The sequence below is a fragment of the Mirounga angustirostris genome, unplaced genomic scaffold (genome assembly GCF_029215605.1).
Source record: "Mirounga angustirostris isolate CCGP_5_RB_7025 unplaced genomic scaffold, mMirAng1.0.hap1 SCAF_10, whole genome shotgun sequence".
Taxonomy (NCBI): Eukaryota; Metazoa; Chordata; class Mammalia; order Carnivora; family Phocidae; genus Mirounga; species Mirounga angustirostris.
Window position 1 is genome coordinate 65,631,060 of NW_026991718.1, and position 23,382 is coordinate 65,654,441.

Consider the following 23,382-nt stretch of genomic DNA (forward strand, 5'->3'; position numbering starts at 1 on the left):
TAAAGAAGCTAAGTATCCCCCCTGAAATATGTTTAAGATACTGAAAGTGACAAAGCAAAATTCAGAACTTATAAATCTAATGACAGCAATATATAAGAAACAAAGCCATTTTGCAGGGTACTCTAAAAAGCTATAAGATTATTGCAATTAGTCTAAGTCCAAATTTCTAACGGACTTTAGAGGATAATTAAGATATCTGTTAATACCATCTTTCAAGAAATTCCTAATAGAAATTTGGTTTGTATTTAAGCCCTCCTAGAGGAAGTTCACTCACTGTTTTCATATTATGTTTAACATATAAGTCCTCTCTGTTCTTATTTTATTTCCATTCAGTAATCTATTACTTTTTTAAAAATTTCATCTTCACAGCACCTAAGCTAATAAATAAGTTGATTGGATTATCCCCTCAGGCAGCCTCCACCTCTACCTAGCCATCCCTCACCCTCTGCAGATGCTGATCATGTTACTATCGGGCTCAAACCTATATAGGACCCCTCCTAAAGGCTGCACAACCCCACTCCTACTTTTTCATCGTCCTGACTTCAAAAAACAAGCCCATTTTTCTTTTAAATGGAGAGACCAGAATTATAAAGTAAATCAATTACAAACAAGAATCAAGTACCGCAATAAATTGCAAAAAACTTAATACGGAGTCAAAAAAGGAATAAGAAAAAAAAAAAAGATTCTGCAGGACAGTAACCAATGCCCTTTACTATGCTTCTACAAGGTTCTAACGTTCAAACATCAATAATCCATATCCACATGACTCTCAGACATATAAAATATGGGGCTTTTTTTTTTTTTAGCCTTCAGGGCCCAAATTTCTATTCAAACCGCAATTAGCGAGTGGGGTGAGTGGGGCAGGGGAACCTCAATGTGAAGTCTGGGATAATGCATCACTAATTAGTCCAGATAAAACTATGCAAGATAATATGTGACACAGAAATATATTCCTACATACAGGTGCAAAAGATTTTAAGACTGCTGGAACAAAAAGATAAACAAAAATAAACCTTACTAAAGAGGATAGCTACCATTTCTATTTCTTGGTAATACATTTAGAGGAGTGATTTTGCTCAAGTGAAATGACAAGTTTCAAGCTATTCTGCTGAACTGTAGCTATTTTAAGGCAGGCCAAGGCTGCCTTAGTGCTTGTCATACAGCTTGCTCCCAATCTCTTGGCAGTTCTCCAATGCATTCCAACTTCTTATGCACAGCCTTGCTGGAATCAGATCCCACTTATCTCTAAAGACACACTAAGTAAGATGTTGCCACATTACACAACCAACCTGCCATTTATTCCCATCAGATCACTTTGCACAACATCTGACTAAAAAAAAAAAAAAAAAAAAAAATCAGACCACCATCTGTGTGGATACAGTTTAATCCAAATAATCCAACTTACCTTGGTCCCCAAAACAAGTATCAGAACACTGCTCAAACTCGGGGAAAATGCTATACTCCATTGCCCAAAAAAAGGTTGAGTACTCACCAACTAAGTAAGGAGAACTGACATGGACGGGAAAAAAAGCAAGGTCACATCTTAAAAAAGAAATGCCTTAACTACAGATGTTAAGCCCTAATCATGTTCCCACTGCCTACATCTTGAAGCAGATTATTAATCAGTGTATATTTTAAAGGATCATCAGTATTTAATGAGTCCCATTACTTCCTTTAAAAAAATAATTTAACCTAGCAATACATCCTCTAAGTCAATGTACTCTCTAACTGTTAATATTTGGCCAAAAAAAGTCCTCTTCAAAAACAACCTGGAATGGTTAACCACATGCTGCTACATTCCATTCTCGCTAAAAAAAAATCTATTTAATTAGCACATTTGAGCCTCATGCTCTGCACAGCTGCACAACATTCCAGTGATAGGCCAGCTATCAATATACCCTTTACATTAACATTACATTGAGGCTAGTTCTCAAATACAATCCACTAAAGATTTATTTCACATGAACAAAAGTTTCCTTTAACAAGAGCGTAGTCCAACGAAAATACATACTATAATTAGGAATAAAACATTCATGCAACATACACTAACAAAGTAATTCTTCAGAGCTGGAAATATATATATTATATATATATATTATATATATATTATACTAACTGACAGGTAAGAGTAGTCTTCCTCAGGAATAAGACAATAAATTAACCTGCTCCCTAATTAAACTTTCCCCCCTTATGAATCAAATGAGATTTTAAGAGCTAGGATGAAAACTGGTGTTCTTAAAGTCAGGAACACGCACTTCAAAAGCAAAATAAGCATTTCAAAATGAAAAATCATCCTGATTATCAAGGAAACTCAGAAATTCCTTTAGCAGGGGGTGCTGATTTAAAAACAAGCAAACAGGCAAAAAGCAAAACAAAAACAAAAACAAAAAACCACCTACCTTTAAAACAAAGAATACAACACAAGGTGTGCGCTGGCTTCCTTCCCGCTCAAAGGGCACGTGAATGTCTGTGCTCCAGGATCCTGGTCATCCTTGACTCCAGCCCAGGAGATAAGCTGGGTATTTACGGACAGCCGGCAGCACAGAGTTGTCAGCCTCGCTGTGAGAAGGACCAGGCCCCTCTCAGAGAAGTTACCCAAGGGATACCTCTGACCCCACTCACTTCCTAAAAAAAGTGACAGGTGTACTCATCCATTCAGAGGTCCGGATAAGGCCACATTCCAGCCCCCTGCTCCCCCCACCACCCTGGGGTGCAGGGACCACTGTGAGACCACTGTCTCACCTCAATACCTCCCCAAGTGCTAGACCCAATGTGTGCAGCTGCCTGGAGGTTCAGCTGAGATCCCTACTGCAGGCTTCAGACAGGCCAGGCACATTAACCATCAAAGCATTTCCCTTGATGAGCTGTGACTGTCCTCAAAAAGAATGATTCCCATCAAGTCGGGAGCTTCTGATGAATCCCTTATTTGGAGAGAGGAAGTCCATGTACTGCAGCTGAGCTCCAACCCCCAACCCCGATCCATCCATCAGCCAACCCAGCTGAGTTTCCCTCTAAACTGTAAAAGGAGGGTGCCTGGGTGGCTCAGTTGGTTAAGCAGCTGCCTTCGGCTCAGGTTATGATCCCGGGGCCATGGGATCAAGTTCTGCATCGGGCTCCCCCTGCTCTGCGGGGAGCCTGCTTCTCCCTCTCCCTCTGCTTGTACTCTCTCTCTGTCAAATAAATAAATAAAATCTTAAAAATTTTAAAAAATAAACTGTAAAAGGAACTGTAAAAAATAAACTGTAAAAGGTAGTTCCTTACCACAGGCCTTCAGTGTTTAAACCTGGGAAGAAGGACATTTGCCACGTTTCCTCCAGGCCCACCACTCCAGACAAGACCATTAATAATCACAAAGTACCTACTAGAAACTGCTAGAAAGGGCTTTCTTTCTCTTCCAGTGAAAGGGTGTTTCTCCCCTGTTCCCACTCCTTTCCCTAAGCACATGAAAAAACCCTTTAGCACCTTCTTCAGGAAAAGGCCAAATACTAGAATTAAGGCAGCAAAGAGGTGCTAGCAAGTCACCTCCATCCATCCAATGTCCCAAGGCCTAAACAGCTGGCTTGCATAATCAAGTAAGTATATTGCTTTTTCTCCTTGAAACAGACCCTAGATCCAAAGATAAATTTTAAAGAATTCAGCCAATACAAGGACCCTAAGAAAGTTGAGCTCTTAGTGTGTGTTTTCAACAGTTACAACCAAAACCAGCCCAGTAAAATTTAATACCTTTAAAACCCAGATTCTAATAACCACATCCATTCCATTTGTAACACTGTTACGGGGTAGCTGTTTTAAAGAATCTCTGAAATCTGAAGATAAAAGTAAAATCAGATGTTGTCCAAAGGATATGGAGATGTCCCTCAAGGGATTATTAATGCAACCCTGATGAGAATTTTTCCAAAACAAAACAGAAAGCACACATTATCTAATGAGAACTTAATTTCTGATATTTTTCCACTATAAAAATTTTTTGTCAAAGAAGAAAAGTATAATAAAATTTGGATTTCTATTTCTTTACCATTTTTCTTTAGCACCCCTACCACTAAAAACTGCTCACCCCTACCACTAAAAACAGCTCAGGGCAAAAGTGTCCATGCCATAGCTTTAAATAAGACCAGTAATAGGATTTTATGTTTTGTCATGCTACATGTATTGACAGGAAGAGTAATAAACATCATCAAGTGATTATTTAGACTGTCAAAACTTGACATCTTTAACCTAAGAGCTGAGAATGTGGCCCTTATTTGTGAGATGAGTATGTGCACAGGGAAAAAGGTTTAAAGAATAAAGACCAAAATGTTTAACTGCATGCTGCTGGAGTCACTAAATATCTGGTAATTTCAATTTTCTTCTTTGTATTCACTTTTATTTTCCATATGATCTATAATAAACATTTATTATTTTGGTAATCAAATATTTAAAAATTTTTATGTTAGATGATTTTATGCTAATTTATAACCTTAGGAAAGTATACATTCTTCATAAGCCATTCAGAAAAAAAACTATGCAGACTGTATTGAGTAGCAGACACTGTCAAATATTCAGGGATTGTAAGAAGGTAAAAAAGAATGAATATTTTAACTTTTACGACTATTGTACTCACTATAAAAGCACTCCCATGCTACAGATTTAAAAATATAATGGAAATTGTTTAAACATCACAGAACAAAATAAATAAGCTTTGTTTTAGGGAAGCATCTAGGTTTTCCTTCCCTTTTAAATAAGTAAGATAAAAGGGCTAAAAGGGGGAGGGGGAGTAAACCACAATAAGAACATGCATTATCCCACCCCTAAGACTGATCAGCTGGTGAAGAACATTCCAGAAAAATGTACAGCCCTTGAATGTTTAGATTTAGCCTTGAAGCAAACACACTAGGACAACAATTACCCCCGTACCTGCTCTCCAAGAGGGTAAGGAAACAACAAGAAACCCCACTCAGAGCCAGAGGCAATAGCCATAGAGGCTGATCTCCTGGAGGATGTTTTTTACCCTGCTCCCTTGTGGCCCAGTTCCTACATCTTTTCCCACACTCCACGGGAAGTAATAAAATACCAAGGCTCTAACAAATTGCATATTTAAATAAGGAATGGAAACATCTTTTCAAAATTTCAGTGCTCTTTATGCCTTTAGTATTAAGACTGGTTTTCTGTAAGTTCTGGCAGAAAAGAAAATTGAATAGCAAAGGGTATATTTAGCTGATTAATCATTTTATTTATTAGTTTTTATCCATCTAAAATGAGGCTTATTGTGGTGTTAGGATATTTTTGATAAAGAGCAAGAGTTTATTGTTAAGTACTTCCAAAAATTTGGGAAATGTGGAGAGATGAAATTAGAGCTCTTCCACAATCCACATCACCAAGTGATAACCACTTTCTAAGCATAGACATATTTAATTATACATATACACTGCCAAAGAATAAATTCTGCTTATTTATATGTCATTCTGCATTTCACCCTAGTTCATCTGTTGGGTAAAAATCTGTAATTATGTTTTAATACAGATTTTACTGCCCAACCAATGGCTTCAAGTTTATGTTAAAGATCACAAGTAGAAGGATGCTCTAGATTCTAGATCAGAGATGTCAAATGGCTCTAAAAATCATTCAGATGTTTACTCTCATAGAGTTTATAAAGAATGGAATTATGACACCAATAAACAAGGGTCAACTTTAAAGTAATCTTGAAATTATAACATCTTACTTTCAGATCTCAAAGCACACTTAACCTAAAATCCTCCTCAATCAATCACTTAAAATTGACAGCAGAAAAAACCCACAAAATTCATGGAAGTAAATAGTTCATTTCTACAAGCTACATTTTACAAAGTACCAACACAGTTGGGAATCTGGGCTGTAAAACAGAACTATTTCCTCCCAAAGATGAAGGGCAATGTGATTCATTCCTGAGATTCACTTTCAAAATGTTATCTCTACAAAATTCCCCACTTTAAAAGTCTTAAAATAGCCCTCTGCCTCTGTTCATGGTAGAGATTACTCAATCATACATACATCCCTCTGTCTCACCTATGTGATAGAGGCAATAAATATCATATACATACATACATAAGAATTTCATTTCATACAAAGAAGGAAGGATATTATTAAAATTCAGTCCTCTCACCTTTAGCCTATAATATTCCCAAATGGTGAGAAACCATTAATCAGAAGTAATATAAATCTGGAGTTATTTTTATTTTAAAATTTTCACTCAGAATTTCATCTACTTTTCTGACCAATTTCAAAGAAACATGATGGTCTAATGGTTACAAAATTAGCTTCAGCAGCTATGTTTGAGTTTCCACAAGTGAGAACAAGTATGTCACCGAAGTCTACTGCCCTCTCTGTGTAAGTATGCGGTTTGGAAATACTAAAGAATCCTGGTCTTCCCCACCTTCTCAGCTGACCCAGGTTAGTGTAGAGTCAAGTTAGCATTCCATCACATCTAAATGCTCTACTTTTCTCTGAGACCTATACCCTGAAGATGCTAACTTACTCATTTTTCCTCTGCTCTTAGAGTGTACAGAAGGACAGATAAGACAATTCTTTAGAAATTTAAACTATTCCTTAATAATGACCTATAAGTGGCCAGACTTGCTTTTTTCTTTCCTTTTTTTTTTAACAATTAACATAGTGTTGCTTGCTTTTTTGATTATTAAAAAAATGGTCCTCGTGGTAGTCTATTAGATTTACTGTACTCTTCTCTATTTAAAATTTTTCAAAACTCAAAATGAGAAACTTTAAGTCATAAGAATTTCCTTTCTTACAAGAAAGGAAATCAGCCATCAACCCACCATCTAAAGCATTAACATTTTAATATATTTCCTTCTAGTCTTTTATTTACTATAACAAAACTGGACTTATACCCTATTATATAGCATTGCATAAAGGTATTTCCACTGAATACTATACTGTTAGCATTTTCTTATTTCAGTAATATTCTAACCATTATTATTTTAAGCACTATACTGAATTCCATCCTGTCCCTGTGCCATAATTTGAGTATGTCCCAACTTTTTCACTATAAATAACGGTAAGAAAATCCTTGTTTAAAAACTTCTGTCCTTATTTTTACTTATTTCTTTTAGGTTACAGAACTACAAGTGGGATTTCACTCCAAAAAATATAAACATTTAAGGTTTCTATTATATAAATATATAACCCAGTTTTTTCTACTACGTTTGTATTAATCCAAATATTCTCCCAACAGATAATGCAGAGCTCCTATTTTATAGCATCCCAGAGAGCATTATTTACCCACCAATTAAAGTGGAAAAATTAATCTAATTGTTTTGTGTTTCAAATTACTGGTGAGTTTGAACAATTTAATATAGTTATAGTTATTGTTTTCCTTGATTTCTTCTTTTATAAACTATCTGTTCATACCCTTTCCCCCAATAGTAGGATTTTATGTTTCCTTATTTGTTAAAAATAGGCTTTAGTTAGGTTTGCCTTTCCTATAATTTAGACATGGTACATAAGGACAAGTTTAATGTAGACTGAACTTAGCATTATTTATCTGAATGATAGTATGTTTGCTGGAATGTATCTTTTCTGAATAAATCAAAATATTTATTTGAAAGAAAGCATAAAATTAAGACTAAGCAAACCGTCCATGTCTCATGGTAATTAAAATGTATTGTGATAGTGGATTATCTTACTTAGCTTTAATAATCCTTTGTGATAGTTACCATCATGCAGATGGAGATACTGAGGCACACAGAAAGGTCAAGGTAGTTTGCCCAAGGTCACTTAGTCTGTACATGGAGTCACCAGGTTGTGCAACTCCAGAGCCTAAAGCTCAAGAGCCTTGCATCCAACAGCCTCCCATCAGCCACACTGGCCCTGACCTCTCAACTCCTCCAACATTATCTCCACTAAGGGTTTCTGCTAGAATCTCAAATTTAACAAGTTCAAAGACAAAACTGATTCTCTTCCCAACCAGATTTCCATTCTTCACGGCGTCTATTTCTGTCATCATCCAAATTTGAAACCCAGGTCACCTTAGCTCCTCATCCACTTAGGTCTACCTCCCATCCATTCACTCTGCGAGCAGTTGGCACAGGGTTGGGCCATCACAGCCCTTCTCCCATCTCTCCCCTCCTTCTCATTCCCTTGGCTACCACCATAACCTGCTCCCTTAACCTCCGGAACCCCCCCACCCGCAATCACCTATTTCCTGTCTCCCTGCTTTTGATTTCCTCCTGTTCCACTGTATTTTGAACTCTGCCAGAGTGCTGTGTTACTCAAATATCTTACCATCACAGAATTTTAGGGATATACAGGATCTTAAAAATTAAGCATGAGATCCAATCAACTGGTAGTTACTGCCTAGAACACTATATTGAGAATGTTACTGAGGCTCTACCTCAACTCTGTGGAAAAAAGAGTGTCATGGCTGATTTTCTGATCTGCCAGGGAGGGAGGGAATGGTGCCCATGTGCCAGGCTTTAACCCCCACTATAATTTCATCTACGTCCTTCATTTTATAAATTTAAAACTGAGACCGGAAGGGTAAATGGTTTGCCAAAGTCACACACTGGGTCAATAAGAGGTCTTTTATCTGCTGGGGACATACCGAGAATACATTCTATAGAGTATATAGTCCTTAGATTCAGGAACTAAATCTTATTCACCATTAGACCAGCCCACACCACCATCACTCTAACCCAATTTCAAGCCCTGGCAAGAGAAGGTATCCAATAATTTGTTTACTGCATCAAAAACAATACTGCAGGGTAATCTTCGAGTAGCAGCAAAGGGAAAACAGTAGTCTAAATGCTTCCTGGTAAAAAGAACTATAATTACACTATTTTCAAGAACAGGAACCTGAGCTGACAAAGGGTTCCCAGTAAGTGGTCCTGTACAGCCTGTGCTGATCAATATATAAATTCCACTTGTAACACAGCCTTTTAAAAAAATAAAAGAATAAGCCATTTATTAGCTCTTTTGACATAAAAATATGAAGGCAGTTTTGGGAAAGCATTTAGAAGAGGTCAGTGGCTCATACAGCTTAGGTAGTTTGAAGAGAAAGTAATGGCACTGTTATTAACTGAACACCTACTATGTACCTAGCACTGTACCCTGCTGTCTCACAACTGTATCACAAAGTATTATCATTTCAAGTTTGCTAATAAGGAAACTGGTTTCAAGAGGAATGAACTATCCCAAGGCCAAAACCTGGCTGTGGCCACATGGCTAGTATACAAAAGCCTTAGGATCTGAGCCCAGATCGGTTTGACTACAAAACTAATGCTCTTTCCCAACGGAAAAAAAAATTTTCCTGCAATAACAAAATCGTCCTCACAAACCTTAAAGGACAAAAACTGATTATGACTCTACTGAAATTACAAATGACTGTTCATCAAAAGAAACCACAAGGAGTTTTTAAAAACAAACACCAACTGGGAGGTAATTTTTACAACACGTATAACCCATGGGGATTAGCAGGCAATCTACACAAAGAACTCCTACAAATCAATAAGAAACAAATCTAAAAGATAAATAGGCAAAAGCTTACTGAGGACTTCACAAAAGAAGAAACCCAAATGGCCAATAATATACTTAACATCAATAGTCAGGGAAGTGGCAAATAAAAAGCATGATGAGATAACATTTCATAAATATCAACTGGACAACATTTTAAAGTCTGGTAAATGAAGTAGTGGCAAAGTTGTGGAATTATTATAACACGTACACTCTACTGGTAGGAACACAAGTAGTACAATCACTTGGGAAAAGCCATTTGGCATATCTAGTAAGGCTGATGATACACATACCCAATTATCCAGCAAATTTCATTCGTGAGAGAAAGAGACCGACCGATAATGTGTGTTTGTATCTATCTCCACATATGTATTAAAAGACATGTAGAAGACATATTCACAGTAGCCTTTGTATAAGAGCAAAAAAATGGAATCAATCCAAATCTCTATCCACAGCAGAAGGAATAATAAGCTGTAGTGGAATACTACACAGCAGTAAAAATGAATGAACCACAGCCACAAAATGAATGAATCTCAGGAATATAATGTTAATCTAAAAGTGCAAGTCACAGAAAAATACATAAAGTGTAATTTCTTTTATATAAAATAAGAAGTTTTAAAAGGATAACCCATGAAGAAGAGCAAGGGAATGATAAGCATAAAACTCAAGACAGTGGCTGCTTCAGATGGGATCACAGAGGATCACACAGGGAACTATGAATACACGATGACAAGGTTTTTCTTCCCGAACTAGGTGATGGGTGCCTGAGTGCCCACTGATTTATGATTCTGTCACAGATCTTTTATGAGCATTATTTTGTATGTACAAATCACTTAATAAAGAACTTTAAGAAGGCAATGGACCAGAGGGCAGGACACTGAATATACCAGGAGAAGTAACTGATGACAAAGAGATCAGAGAAGAGCAAAGGGAGCAGAGGGGGCCCTTGCACTCAGGGGCTTAGCTTCCTGGACTCTAGTTCTGCTATCTCAAAGCCAATGCCTTTTTGTCTAGGCAGAGAGGGGAGACTGTTTTTCAACTTTAGAGGTGTTCTAGAAAAGAACTAAAAAACCTGACTAGTCTAAATAAACTATAAAAAAAAAATAAGGCTCCATTTAAAAATTAAAGAACTTTACAAAGTATTTCTGTATTAAATGATTTACAGCCAGTGTATCCCTTTCTTCCACACCACTTAGTGACCCAAGGGAAAAAAATGTGCCGATATTTCAGCAAAAGTAAAAACAAAAGAAAGATACTAGAAGGATATGGAGGTCCCTTGCTGAAGGAGTAGAGCAGTTTCTCCATTTAAGACGCATGCAAGCCACTTAGGGGTCTTGTTAAAATGCAAATTATGATTGGATAGGTCTGGGATGAGACCTCTAAGAATCTGCATTTATAACAAGCTCCTGATGTTGCTGTTGCACAAACCTCACTACTGTAGCAAGAGACATTATGAAAACACCTTCTCTAGCGACGTCTAAAAACAGAAGTGTGGGTGTCTCTAATTGGGGTAGTTTCATTTTACCCACCAAGATAAAGAAATTGATGATACTATTCCTACACTATATAAACTTGGATACAGGATAACTGTTATCAGAAAAATCAAGAATACTAAACTAGGTCTTTTGCGAAAAAAAGATGCTCTGAGAGACAGCAAAGACTGAAAACTTAAAAGAGAAATCCATGAGAACTTTTACTCACTTCGACAAACCTACAGAAGTAGCCTTTCCAGAAGGGGTATTAGCCCCTTCCTTATGGAAGAATGGTTTCCCAGTAGTATTAAACCAGGACTACCAAAAGGAAATCCACAGAACACTAATTAAAGACTGATTATAATGCAGATGTTGGTCATGGCCCAACATAATTAAAGGAGTATTATCACTCTTTATATTACATATATACGTGTGTGTGAATAGCTCTAGAATTCTAAGAATATGCTCTTAAAACGAAAGGCTTATTATTTTAACGAAAACCACATCAAATAATTTCCACTCATCATGTCTGTTTAGTCCTCAAAATAGTGTTCTGCATGTAGAGTCATGCTTTCATACAGCACTCAATAACCACTCAAACTCTTCTAAGGAAATGCCAATGCCAAGTCTCTGCTAAGGATGTGTCACAAGTAGAGAGTGAGGTCTTCTCACTTGCTCCTACAACATCACAGGCTGTTGTTACTAGTCTCACCCTAAGAGATGCTCTGCACAGCAAGCCTGCACAGCAGTTTCCTCACTGTCCTAATACTTACTCTCAGATGAAGGGTTTGGTTAGTCCAGAGAGGACAGTTACAAAGAGTAGCCTAACAGAATTCTGCACCTGGTGTGTAAGTCAGAACAGCTAAACCCCCTGCGCCATCAACACAGGATATTTTTTACAACATAATAAATCCAAAATGTCTGGATAATCCATGGAAACAATACTCCCAAACATCTTTATGCATCACAGTTTTATACAACCAAAGCAACGATGAAATCCAAATTCAAAAATATTCTACATTTTAATGGCCCTCTATTAGAGAAACTCAAAATAATGCACATAAACCACACAACTTACATTCAGTTCTATTCAGCACAGCCACATAAAATCAAATGCTGGATTCATTATTAGAGATTTTTTAAAAATAAAAGTAGATATGCCCTTGCATTGAAACACTGACCTTCCCTTCCAGTTAGCATACTGAAATGCCTTTTTTCAGGTATACATTTTAGAAGAGGTGACATTTAGATGTGTCCCCTTTGCCATCCCACATTGAATAAGTGAATTGTAGAAGTGGCATTTAGAAGAGAAATTCCCGGTGTTCCCAGACTAAACAGATGGGGACACTGGGCATCATCTCCTTCTAACCAGATACCAGCCAGAGGCCTTGGTGGTCTGCGTTTCTCCACCCCCCTCCCCAGCCACATCTGCAAAAAATATGTACACAAAAAATACATATAAACAAACACAAATGCAGCCAGTTACCATGATAATCCCATTAGTCATGACTGGATACTTAACTGGGGCTACCTAAATCAATCTGAATACCAATTTACCAACAATCATGACACTTACCTAATAATCCTTAATAAAGAATCCAAATCTCTAACTGTGCTTGAAAAAGCAAATGATAAAAATAAAGCAAATACGGGTTAAAGAAACAGTTTACCCTCCACCAAAAAATATGCTCCTTTTAAAACAACTTACTGAATGTTAATATTTTTAAAAATGTCTCAGAGCCATAAGAACTAAAACACACCAATCCTTTTATTTCAAAAAATGTTTTCCTACGGGAAAAATTCATATCCTTAGTATTTACCAAAGCCAGAGGTACTGTAATGTTACCACCGTAAAGCTTCAATTAATCAACTTTTCACCTATGAAGAAATCGATGGATAGTTGGGTTGTAGTCACAGATTATGGGTAATGCACAGAAAAACACTGCGACTCCCAATACTGACTGCACCACTGCCTCCGCACACCACCGGGCCTGTCCTCCCTGCAGCCCCTCCCTAGGGCTCAGGTCCCTCGGTCGGAGATCAGATTTCGGTCCGCAGCCGCAGGCCGGCTCCCTTAGCGCTGCAGGACGCCCCTTCGTCCGAGCACTGCCCCGACCGGTGGGGCGGGAGGGGTCACCCCAAACCAGTCCCCCCCCCGCCTTCACGGCTAGGTGACCTGGTCCTCCTGACGCCACATCCAGCTGAAGCAGCATGACAAGGTAGCAGCAGCTCCCGGCCCCGGCCAAGGGCAGCCCCGGGCCTGGGTGGGGCCGGGCGGGGGCCGCAGGCGCCGAGTGGCCTTGCCAAGCCCCGGCAGCGAGAACCAGGGGAGGCCGCGATACTGCTGCATTGTGCTGCATCACGGCGAGGGCACTGGGAGCCATCCATCTTGCCAAAAAAGCATATCCCCGCCCAAATAAACCCACCGAATCCATTTTTCTCCTCTGCTGAAGCACCCCCACACTCGCCCTCTCCTCGCTCTGTGGCCCGGCTTTTGATTGGAAAAATAATGGACTTGGTTTGTATACCGACATCGACAACACTCCCCTCCCCATCTGACGGCAGACACTTGGCATCTTTCCTCTCACAAAAACAAAGGGAAGACTCCCCCGGAAAAAAGAGGGCCGCGGGCGTGGTGTGAGGGATGAGGACGAGAGGGGCTTCCAGCCCACCGCCCCCCAAAGGCCGGCCCGGAGGGTCCCCGCGCTAGTACAAACCTGTTGAAGAGTGGGTGGCTAGAGCTGAAGGGCGGGCGCCGCCGCGGCTCCGCGCCCCTAGGCGGCTCACGCCCAGCCCTGGGAGAGTGGGGACGGCGGTGAGGGCGGGGGGCGGGCGCGATGATGGGCGGGGGGGTGGGGGGGGCGCCGGGCCGCCGCCTCCGGCTCAGCTGCAGCGCTGCGCAGCGGGGACCACGCCTGGCCGCATCCCCCGTACCGTTACGCGCAGAGTCGGGCCCTGTCAACGCCGCCCCCGCTCCCCACCAGCCCCGGCCGTAGGGAGGGCACCCGAGAATACAACCTCCCTGCTGCCCACTCCGCACCCACCCCCGCGCCAGGGACCGCTGCGCCCTGCAGGAGGGAGGAGGCGGTGGAGGCAAGGAGAAGGAATCGGCGCCGCTGCGCGCGATGGGGCTGGGCGGCCGCGGTGCGCACAGGGGAGCTGCGTTCGCCTCACTGCGGAGCCTGCCGCCCCTGCCCGCAAAGCCCGCGTACTAATAAGCACAGGCGACCCAGGCTTCCCGCGCCGCCCCCGCCCGGGCTCTGCAGCCTCCCCGCCCCCACGCCACTCTCAGGGCGCAGGGCAGCGGTGGGGCAGCGGCGTCCTCCCGGCCTGGGCCCGCGCCCCTCCTCCTGCCCTCCCGCCGCCCAGGAGCCCGCCCGGGAGGCAGCCCCAGTGAGTTGGCATCTTCCTGCCTAGGCCCCCCACCTACCTCCCGCGGATAAGGGGGTGGGGGCGCCGGGGTCCCGTCCTCCTCCCGCTCCTCGGCGGCCGGGCGGGTGGGCCGGGAGGCGACTCCGCGGGGCTGTCCGCGGCTGGGGCCGGGGCTCACAGGACGGGACCAGTGGGCGCTGCTGCGCGGGGCTGCGCGCTCGCTCCGGGCGGAGAGGCGGCCGAGGGAGGGACTGGAGGAATCCGCAGCCTGCACGGCAACAGCTGCACTGATTCCGGGGGCTGGGCGGGAGCGCGGGGCGGGGGGGAGAAGGGGAGGGAGCAGGCAGGGAGGGAGGGGGCGAGGGGCGGGGAGAGGGAGCGCGCGGGCGCCAGGAGCGCGCATACACGCGCGCGCGCACACGCTCTCTCCCGCACACCCTCCACACTCGGGTCCGCTCGCCGCTCCTCCCTCCCTCGGTTCCTCCCTCGCCTGCCCTCGGCGCCTGCCCGGAGCCCCGCAGCCGCCCACCCAGCGCCTGCTGCGCGCGCTAGCCGAACCTCGGGCGCGTCCACGCACTCCCGCGCCCAGGCTCTGCCCCAGCCCGCCGCCGACCTCGTCCTCTGCCGCGGGGACCCACCAGGGCTGGCCTAGGCAGGGTGGGCGCCGCCGCCGCCGCCGCTACCCGGGCAAAGGGACAATGGGGGCTTTGTCCCCACAGCCGGCGAGGGCCAATTTCACGTTTAATTTGAGGCTAATTTGATTATCGCCTTGGAAAGGGGCAGCCTAATTTCCTACGTGATTTGTGCAGCCTCTTCGCCCGCGATGTTTGCGTTTGGAACGCGACGGAGAGTGTGGAGGGAGGTTTTAGAACGTGGTTTGGTTGGTTTGATTTTAGAATTTAGCTGGTGATGCCGTATAGGTTCCGCCCAGCCTGATGAAGAGCGACAGGGACCTCTCCGTGGGAAACCTTGGGCGATGGGGGCAGGGAGTTGTTACTCGGTGAAGTCAAGCTCTTCCTCCCCCCACCCCCTTGTGAGTGCTTCTTCTTCACCCTGTGCCTCCCGGTAGCTGCGAACAGACCCTACAAGTGGTTTGTCCAACTCCTGCCTCTGGGCGTTCTGGCTCACTTTAACCTAAAACCGGGTGCTCTTCCCGAGCGACCCTTGCGTAGTGGGGTCCTTCAAGCTTCAGTACAAGCCCCCTGATGACTTGAGGGTTTCATCTCTCCCCCTACGCGCAAACCCTGAGATGGACACCGGACGCTTAGTCGAGTTTCTGTCAAGTGCCAACGCCCCTTCTCAACCAGCTTGCCCACCCAATCCCACAGATCTGTAGAAATTCTGGAACCGCCACTGCCAGGGAGAAAAGATGGTGTCATCACCGTGTCCACGAATAGAAACGCTCTTTAGAGAGCGGAGTCTAGGGAAACTGACGTTCTGCCTGCTATGTAGGTGCCCAGCGGCGGCACTGTAAGCTTTCAGAGGGAGGAGGGGCCCTTCTGGATTGAAAAAGCCCAAAGGCTTTTCTCCCTAAAGATCTGACCCTCAACCCCTGAACTGAGAAACAAAACAAAACAGAAATAAAAGATAAATAGTTCAGATCATGCTTCTTTCTGAAATCAATAGACCCGAGGGCTGATGAGTTTGTATTTTTTACATGTATTTTTATATGAATATTTTTATGAGACAACTCAGGACCTTAAATGAATATTTTTAAATAAATCTAAATGAAATTGTTCAAGCAAAGTGAAGATGATTCTTCCTTTTAGTGCTTCGCCATCAGTTTGAATGTTTGTACCAATGTTTGCTTTTGATATATATGAAAAAATATTGAGAAAGGCAAATAATTTAGCATCTTTCTCAAAGGGTTGATCAACACCTCCAGAAAGTGAACTCTCCAAGGACAGGGTTCTTTTGTCTGTTTTTTCGCTGTTTGTACATAGCAGGCACTTAGGAGGTGCTCGAAAAATATTTGTTGAATTGAATTGTAGAGAATCAACATGTAAGTGGCTGCCCTCATTAGGTAATACAGGAAATCCACCAGGAATCAAAGTTGTTTCCCTTTCATTTATTTTGCTCCATAGCCCTCAGCACCTCCCCACCCACAATGTTAATGAAATACCAAAGAAAACAATGGCAATTCGGGAAAATGCTTGTTTAAATTCTTCCAGTATTATTCTGAAATGGTGACTCTTAACAGCTTCCTTTATCGCAGATAATAGTACTTGACTAACTCTACATTTGCTGGATGAGTCACCTCCCTTAATTTTTAAAAATTTCTTTCAAAAAGGGAAGAAATTTCAACCTTAGCAAGGTACTCTAGTAAAGTGCCAATAAGTATTCCAAAAATGTAAAAGGCAAGGATTCAGAGTTTCACTATAAATACCTGAGTTTTCACCAGACTTTCACTATAAATACACTATAAATACCTCACAATTTTGAATTCTTACCCTTTGTTGGAAAAAAAAAAAAATCATCAACTAGGAGAGTCCAGGGTACTATGACCCCCTCCAAAAAAAGTAACAGGTCAAAGAAAAGACAATCTAAATATGGAGAGATTATTGGAGAAGGCATATATTTCTGTGACAGGCAAGAATCTAGAAAAAGATGAAAAGCCTTAGTCAGTAATTATGATAACTCAAAAGGATTATTCTCAAATATCTCAGAAGCAGCTTTGTTGAAGTTCTTCCTCACATCGCAAGATGATTTAAAGGAATCTAGAACTATTGACACCATGTCTAATACTACTCTCCATTTTTAAAACCATGTGATTATATATGGCTTTGTCTCCATAGAAATAGTACTTTATTACAAAATTTTTTCAGATATAAATTATTATTTTAACTTTCCATTCAAAATGTAGGGGAAAATACTGTCAATATATATATTAGTCACTATAGACTGACTAGGTTATGATGTTATAATACACAATTCCCAAATCTCAGTATAATACATAAGTTCCAAATCAGCGAAAATTAAATTATTTCTTATATAAAATCAACTGTGGTTCCAAGAGACTCTCTGGGGAAGCTGTCTTCTACGTGTCAGTTCAGCGTTCCCGAATACTTTAATATTAAGGTTCTCCCATGTCAGTAGGTACTTCTACAATCTCAAATGTAAGGGAAGAGTATGATGGAGGGCTAAGTACCAGCAACTAAATACTTCCACCCAGAAATGACACAAGGTTACCTCCACTCACATTTTATTTGCCAGAGCAAGTCACATAGCTACACTTGAAACCAGATAATAGTATTGTCTGCCTGTTTATTTAGAAAAGAGAGAATGACAAAGTATTTCCTTGGTTACATTAAATTAACCCAATTAAAACCCATCTTTTATTGTATTGATAATAGCCTAAAATTTTAAATTCAGAACACATTTTGAAAATTTGAATATTTTTTTTTTTCCATCTCTGTTCACTCCTAAACTTGACTTCCTTTCAACTCTGAACTAGTCTGGGAAGTTTCCTCATCGTAGAAATGTTCTATTTGGAGCTTCACACATATTAATTTTGCACTGGGAAAGCCTAAAGACTTACATGTTTGAGGGGTCAATATTATGAATGAATAGTTTTTAAGCACTAGTAACACATTTACTGCTGTATAAAATAATTCATTCTTTCACTTATTCAAGAAATATATATGCCTTAATCTGTTCTAGGCTTTGAAATAGAGCAATGGGCAAAACAGTAAAAAAATCACTGCCCTCATGGATCTTCCATTCTAGTAGGATGGAAGTCAATCAGTCAATCAATAAACAAGTAAACAAGTAAAATATATGTATGATAATAAATCTGAATAACCTAAATATGTAGAAATAATATTTATAAAATGATAAGTAGCTTCAGCTTTCTAGGAAAGAATCCTCAAATTTTCTATTAATAAAAATAACCGTAAGTAGCAATTGTAAAATGCTTTCTAGTTTTTAAAGCGCTTTAGCAGGTATATTTTTTGTCCTTTTTGTTAGTTCTGCAGGATAGATATTAACCCCATTTTATAGGTTAGAAAACTGAAGACACCAGTAGGTTAAATGAGTTGCCCAAATTCACACTGCTACTAAATGCCACTGGTATCTGCTTAGAAGATAGCATTATCAGAGCTGTGTGCTTGGCATTGCATATTATTAAAAAGTAATTAGGTTTGCAAGATGAAAAAGTTCTTTATGGGGCACCTGGGTGGCTCAGTCAGTTAAGCGTCTGCCTTCAGCTCAGGTCATGATCCCAGGGACCTAGGATGGAGCCCCGCATTGGGCTCCCTGCCTGGCGGAGAGCCTGCTTCTCCCTCTCTCTGTGTTGCTCCCCCTGCTTGTGTGCACTCTCTCTCTCTCTCTCTGTCAAATAAATAAATAAAATCATTTTAAAAAAAGAAAAATTTCTTTGAGATGAATGGCGGTAATATTTGCACAGCTATGTGAATGTACTTAAAGCCATTGAACTGTACACTTAAAAGGGTAAAAAATGGTTAATTTTATGTTATGTATGTTACCACAAATTTTAAAAAATGTTCTCAAAAAATAAAAATAAAAATGTTTTAAATAATTCTAAATCGAGACCTCTAGAATAATAGAGTAACTGCTTTCTCACCTCTTCTTCAGTTAACACACTTGTTGGATTACACTGTTCATTCCCTCTGTATTGTGAGCATATTGATGGATGTCCATGGCACACCAAGCACATTCTGACAGTAGGATCCTCTGCTACACCTGTATTTTTCAGATCCCACCATTATGCTATATATTTACCAAGTCATTTGGGTTTATTCCCAAATTTATTTATACCAGTTATGACAATTGAACCTATTTTACTTAATAATTATAATTAAACAATACATAAATCAATTAAATATGAGTGTGCAGAGAGACCCCTTTCAGTGATAAGTAACTTGCATATTTTTAAACGTCTGATTAAAGCCTAAAAATATTGCCATCAAATTATAGGTGGGCAGGATAACAATAAAATTTAGGGAGGAATGGAAATCATAAAAACCTTGAAATATCCAGAGTCAAGTTGCTTTGCTAGTGTCTTTAAGTTCTTAGTCAACTTAAAAGAAATCAGAGTGTATCAGATAGCTGTGGCTTATGCAAAGACAAAGTGGTCTTTCACTCGATAAACATGTTGGAAGAAACCCTTTGACCATCAAGAGATTAGCAGGGGAACATACATTTATAAGTTTCAAGTAAAGTAAAATTTTATGTCTCTTTCCAGATATAAATCTATTGTTTTTTTCAAAACGTGTCTCAAGGATTAGGCAACAAATTATTAGATATGGCGCCAAAACCATGAGCAACAATGATAAAAATAGACAAACTGGACTTCATCAAAATTTAAAACTTTTGTGCATCGAAAAACATTATTAAGAAAGTGAAAAAGCAATCTAGAGAATAAGAGAAAAATATTTGCAAATTACACATCTGTTAAGGGTCTACTATCCGTAATATATAAAGAACTCTTACAACTCAACAAAGAAACAACCTAATTCAACAATGTGCAAAGGACTTAAATAGAATTTTCTCCAAAGAAGATATACAAATGGCCTTTGAGCACATGCAAATATGTTCAACATCGGTAGTCATTAGAGGAACGCAAATCAAAACCACTCTGAAATACCATTTCATACCCACTAGGTTGGCTCTAATTTTTTTAAAAAAAGAAAGAAAATAACAAGTATCAGCAAGAATGTGGAGGAATAGAAGCCTCATATATTGGTGGTGGAAATGTAAAATGGTGCAGATGTTATAGAAAATAGTTTGGCAGTCCCTCAAAAAGTTAAATGGGATTACCGTGTTACCCAGCAATTCCATTCCTAGGTATATGCCCAAAAGAACTGAAAACAGGTACTCACACAGTTGTACACAAATATTCATAATAGCACTATTTACAATAGTCAAAAGTGGAAACAACCCAAATGTCCATTAATGCATGAATCAAAATATGGTATATACATACAATGGAATAGTATTTAGCCATAAAAGGAATGAAGCAATGATGTAATGTTACAATGTGGGAAAAAAAATAACAGACACAAAATGTCACTTATTATTTGATTCCGTTTATATGAAATATCCAGAATAGTTAAATCCATAGAGATAGAACATAGATTGATGGTTGCCAGGGAATGGGGGAGGAGCAGGGAAGAGGATGGGGTATAACCACTTAATTGGTATGGAATTTCATTTGGGGGTGATGAAAGTGTTTTAGAACTACATAGAGGTGGTAGTTATACAACATGATGAAGATACTAAATGCCACTGAAATGTTTGCTTTAAAATAGTTTTATGTTATCTGGATTTCACTTCAATTAAAAAAATATAATTCAAAAGTGAGTCTTTTTTATTCCTCATTTAACATCATTTTTCAATAACCAACCAACCACTTGTCACATCAGGGAAATGGGCTTCTGCATGTTCTTTTTTTGTTTTTTTTTTAGATTTTATTTATTTATTTATTTATTTATTTATTTATTTATTTATTTATTTATCAGAGAGAGAGAGATTGAGAGCAAAGCAGGGGGGGCAGTGAATGCCAGGCAGAGCAGGCAGAGGGAGAAGCAAGCTCCCCAAGGAGCAAGGAGCCCGATGCAGGACCCCTGGGATCATGACCTGAGCCGAACGCAGCCACTTAACCAACTGAGCCACCCAGGCGTCCTTGCATGTTCTTTAAAACTTTCCTATATGCTCCTCTTGAAAAAGGGTTTGTCACAATTTACCTCTCATATACAAGCTGATTGTTCTGCTTGTCTATTTTCAGACAGCTTGATTCTAATTATCCCACCACAGAAATATAAAAGTGATTCTGAGTCTTTATTGTTGGGAACAAACAAGAAATTGGGGGGAAAAAAAAAAAGCTGCTGGAACCTCCCTTTGTCACGTACCAACTGAGAATGAGGAGGGGAAGAGCCCTGAGTGTGATGGCCCTCCGTAAAACATAGCACACTCTTTCTTCATCTTCTCAGCTGCACTGTCCCATATAGTAGCCTCTAGAAATATAGCTGGAATGACAGGGAAACTGAATTTCTAATTCTACTTAATTTTAATGAACTGAGATTTAAATTTAAAAACTGGCTCTTGGTTTCAATTATTAGAAAATTTTTAACTATGTTTGGAACAACTTGCATATTTGAATCTACTTGCTTTAACTGTAAATTTTGTGAAATCTACATACACACCAGATTCAAAGACTTGGTAAAAAAAATGTAAAATATCTCAATTTTTAAAATATCTATTATATGTTGCAATGATATTATTTTGGATATAATGGGTTAAATAAAACCTATTTTTAAAATTAATTTCACCATTTCTTTTTATTTGTTCAAATAAGGCTATTGCAAAAGTATTAAATTACATACATGGCTTACATTCTATTTCTATTTGACAACTTTGTTCCAGACATTGTCAATGGGGACTCCAGTAATTGGAATCCTCACTATTTAGACTCAGGAAAACTGAAGAAAAGCAACTAGAATTTGGAATACGCTACCAAGTGAGAATCCAAAGTGGAGTCAAGTTTCCAACTTCCAGGCTTTCTGTAGTGCTTGTATCACAATGGCCTTGGTATCTGTGGGTAGCAAGCCATGGTGCTCTTTGTGAGCAGAAGGTAGACATGGCTAATATTTTCATGACTGGTGTCATTCTTTTGGAAGTCCAAAGATGACCTTGGCAATAATAGAGGACCATTGCCTCAAGATAACCCCACCCCACCAATGTGACATAGTTTGCTGTAAAGGATTCCAGAGGTAGGCTAGATTCATGCCTAGAATTCATTCAAGAAATTGCAGAAATTCATAGGCTGATGGGTGAAGAAGAAAGAGAAAAAGAAAAATCCCTTCCCCACAGATGTCAGAAAAGTTTGACATGCCACTGGTTTGAGGAGAAACTATTCTGTCTGGATTGAGTGATTAGATCTTGTCCACTTTGCCCCCAATTATATTTCCGATGTTGGAGTATCCGCAGTGGATTCTCAGTGGGTGGGGATGCCCACTCACAGCGTAAATGCTATGTCTCATTCTCAGGGCATGACAATGAAACACTAAAACTATCCAAACATCTGCTGTGGAGGCAATGAAATTCTCTCCTTGCTTGCTTCTTATGGTTGGTATGCTGGTTTCTCCTTTAGGGTTTTTTCTTTTATACACAGGCTAGACCACACAAGAGTTCAATTTTAATGATAAGCATTTATTTAAGACTGAAATTGGAACCTCAAAGAATCACAAAAAAGAGAAAATACTGTATTTGCTCAATTTCAGTTAGTAAGCATTCCCCCCCCAGATGAGATATGAAGTATAACAAAAAAATTTTTTTAAGTAGGCTCCAAGCCCAACACAGAGCCCAATGCAGGGCCTGAACTCACCACCCTGAGATCAAGACCTTAGCTGAGATCAAGAGTCAGTCGCTTAACCAACTGAGCCACAAGGATGCCCCGAAGCATAATTTTTTGTTACTGTTTTAGCACTGTTATTTTTGTCACTCATGTATATCTCTAGGCACTTTGATTAAGTACATGTCCTCATTTTATTATTACTTATATCTGTTTGTTTATTACAGGTACTCATACTATTTTACACCATTCTACCAATGAGGAAATTGAGGCTACAAATCAATTGGATTAGTTGTCTGAGGTCTTACAGCTAGTAAGTGATGAAAACAGAATTCAAACCCAGATCTGACACCAAGTTTCTAAGTTTGTTTCTAAGTCTGAAAAAGGGAAATAGGATCTTTTTAAAAATAGTGCCTGGAAAGTATTCAGCACTTTTTTATTTTAATTTATTTATTTGAGAGAGAGAGAGAGAGAGAGAGAGCGAGAGAGTGCATGCACGAGCAGGGGGGAGGGGTAGAGGGAGAAGCAGACTCTCCACTGAGCAGGGAGCCCGACGCGAGACTCGATCCCAGGACCCCGGGATCATGACCTGAGCCGAACGCAGACGCTTAACCGACCGAGCCACCCAGGTGCCCAGGAAATAGGATCTTAAGATACTTTTCTTACTAGCTTTAAAAGCAAACATAATGACTCAAAATATGGGGTCAAAGGTACCCTTTTTTTAACCGAAATAATTTTAATAAAACT

General features: G+C 40.2%; 1 protein-coding gene across 2 annotated transcripts in view; it reads right to left on the reverse strand.

Annotated features, from left to right (window-relative positions):
* Positions 1-14,585, reverse strand: part of SPTBN1 (spectrin beta, non-erythrocytic 1) — a 195,735-nt gene extending 181,150 nt beyond the window's left edge. The window contains exon 1 of one of the 2 annotated variants that reach the window (XM_045884987.3): positions 14,383-14,585. The gene's annotated coding sequence lies outside the window, so the exon portion shown is untranslated. Of the gene's footprint in view, positions 1-13,669; positions 13,807-14,382 lie in introns of those variants that run through there. The other variant, XM_045884988.3, reaches the window with a different exon arrangement.
* Positions 14,586-23,382: the final 8,797 nt, after the last annotated feature.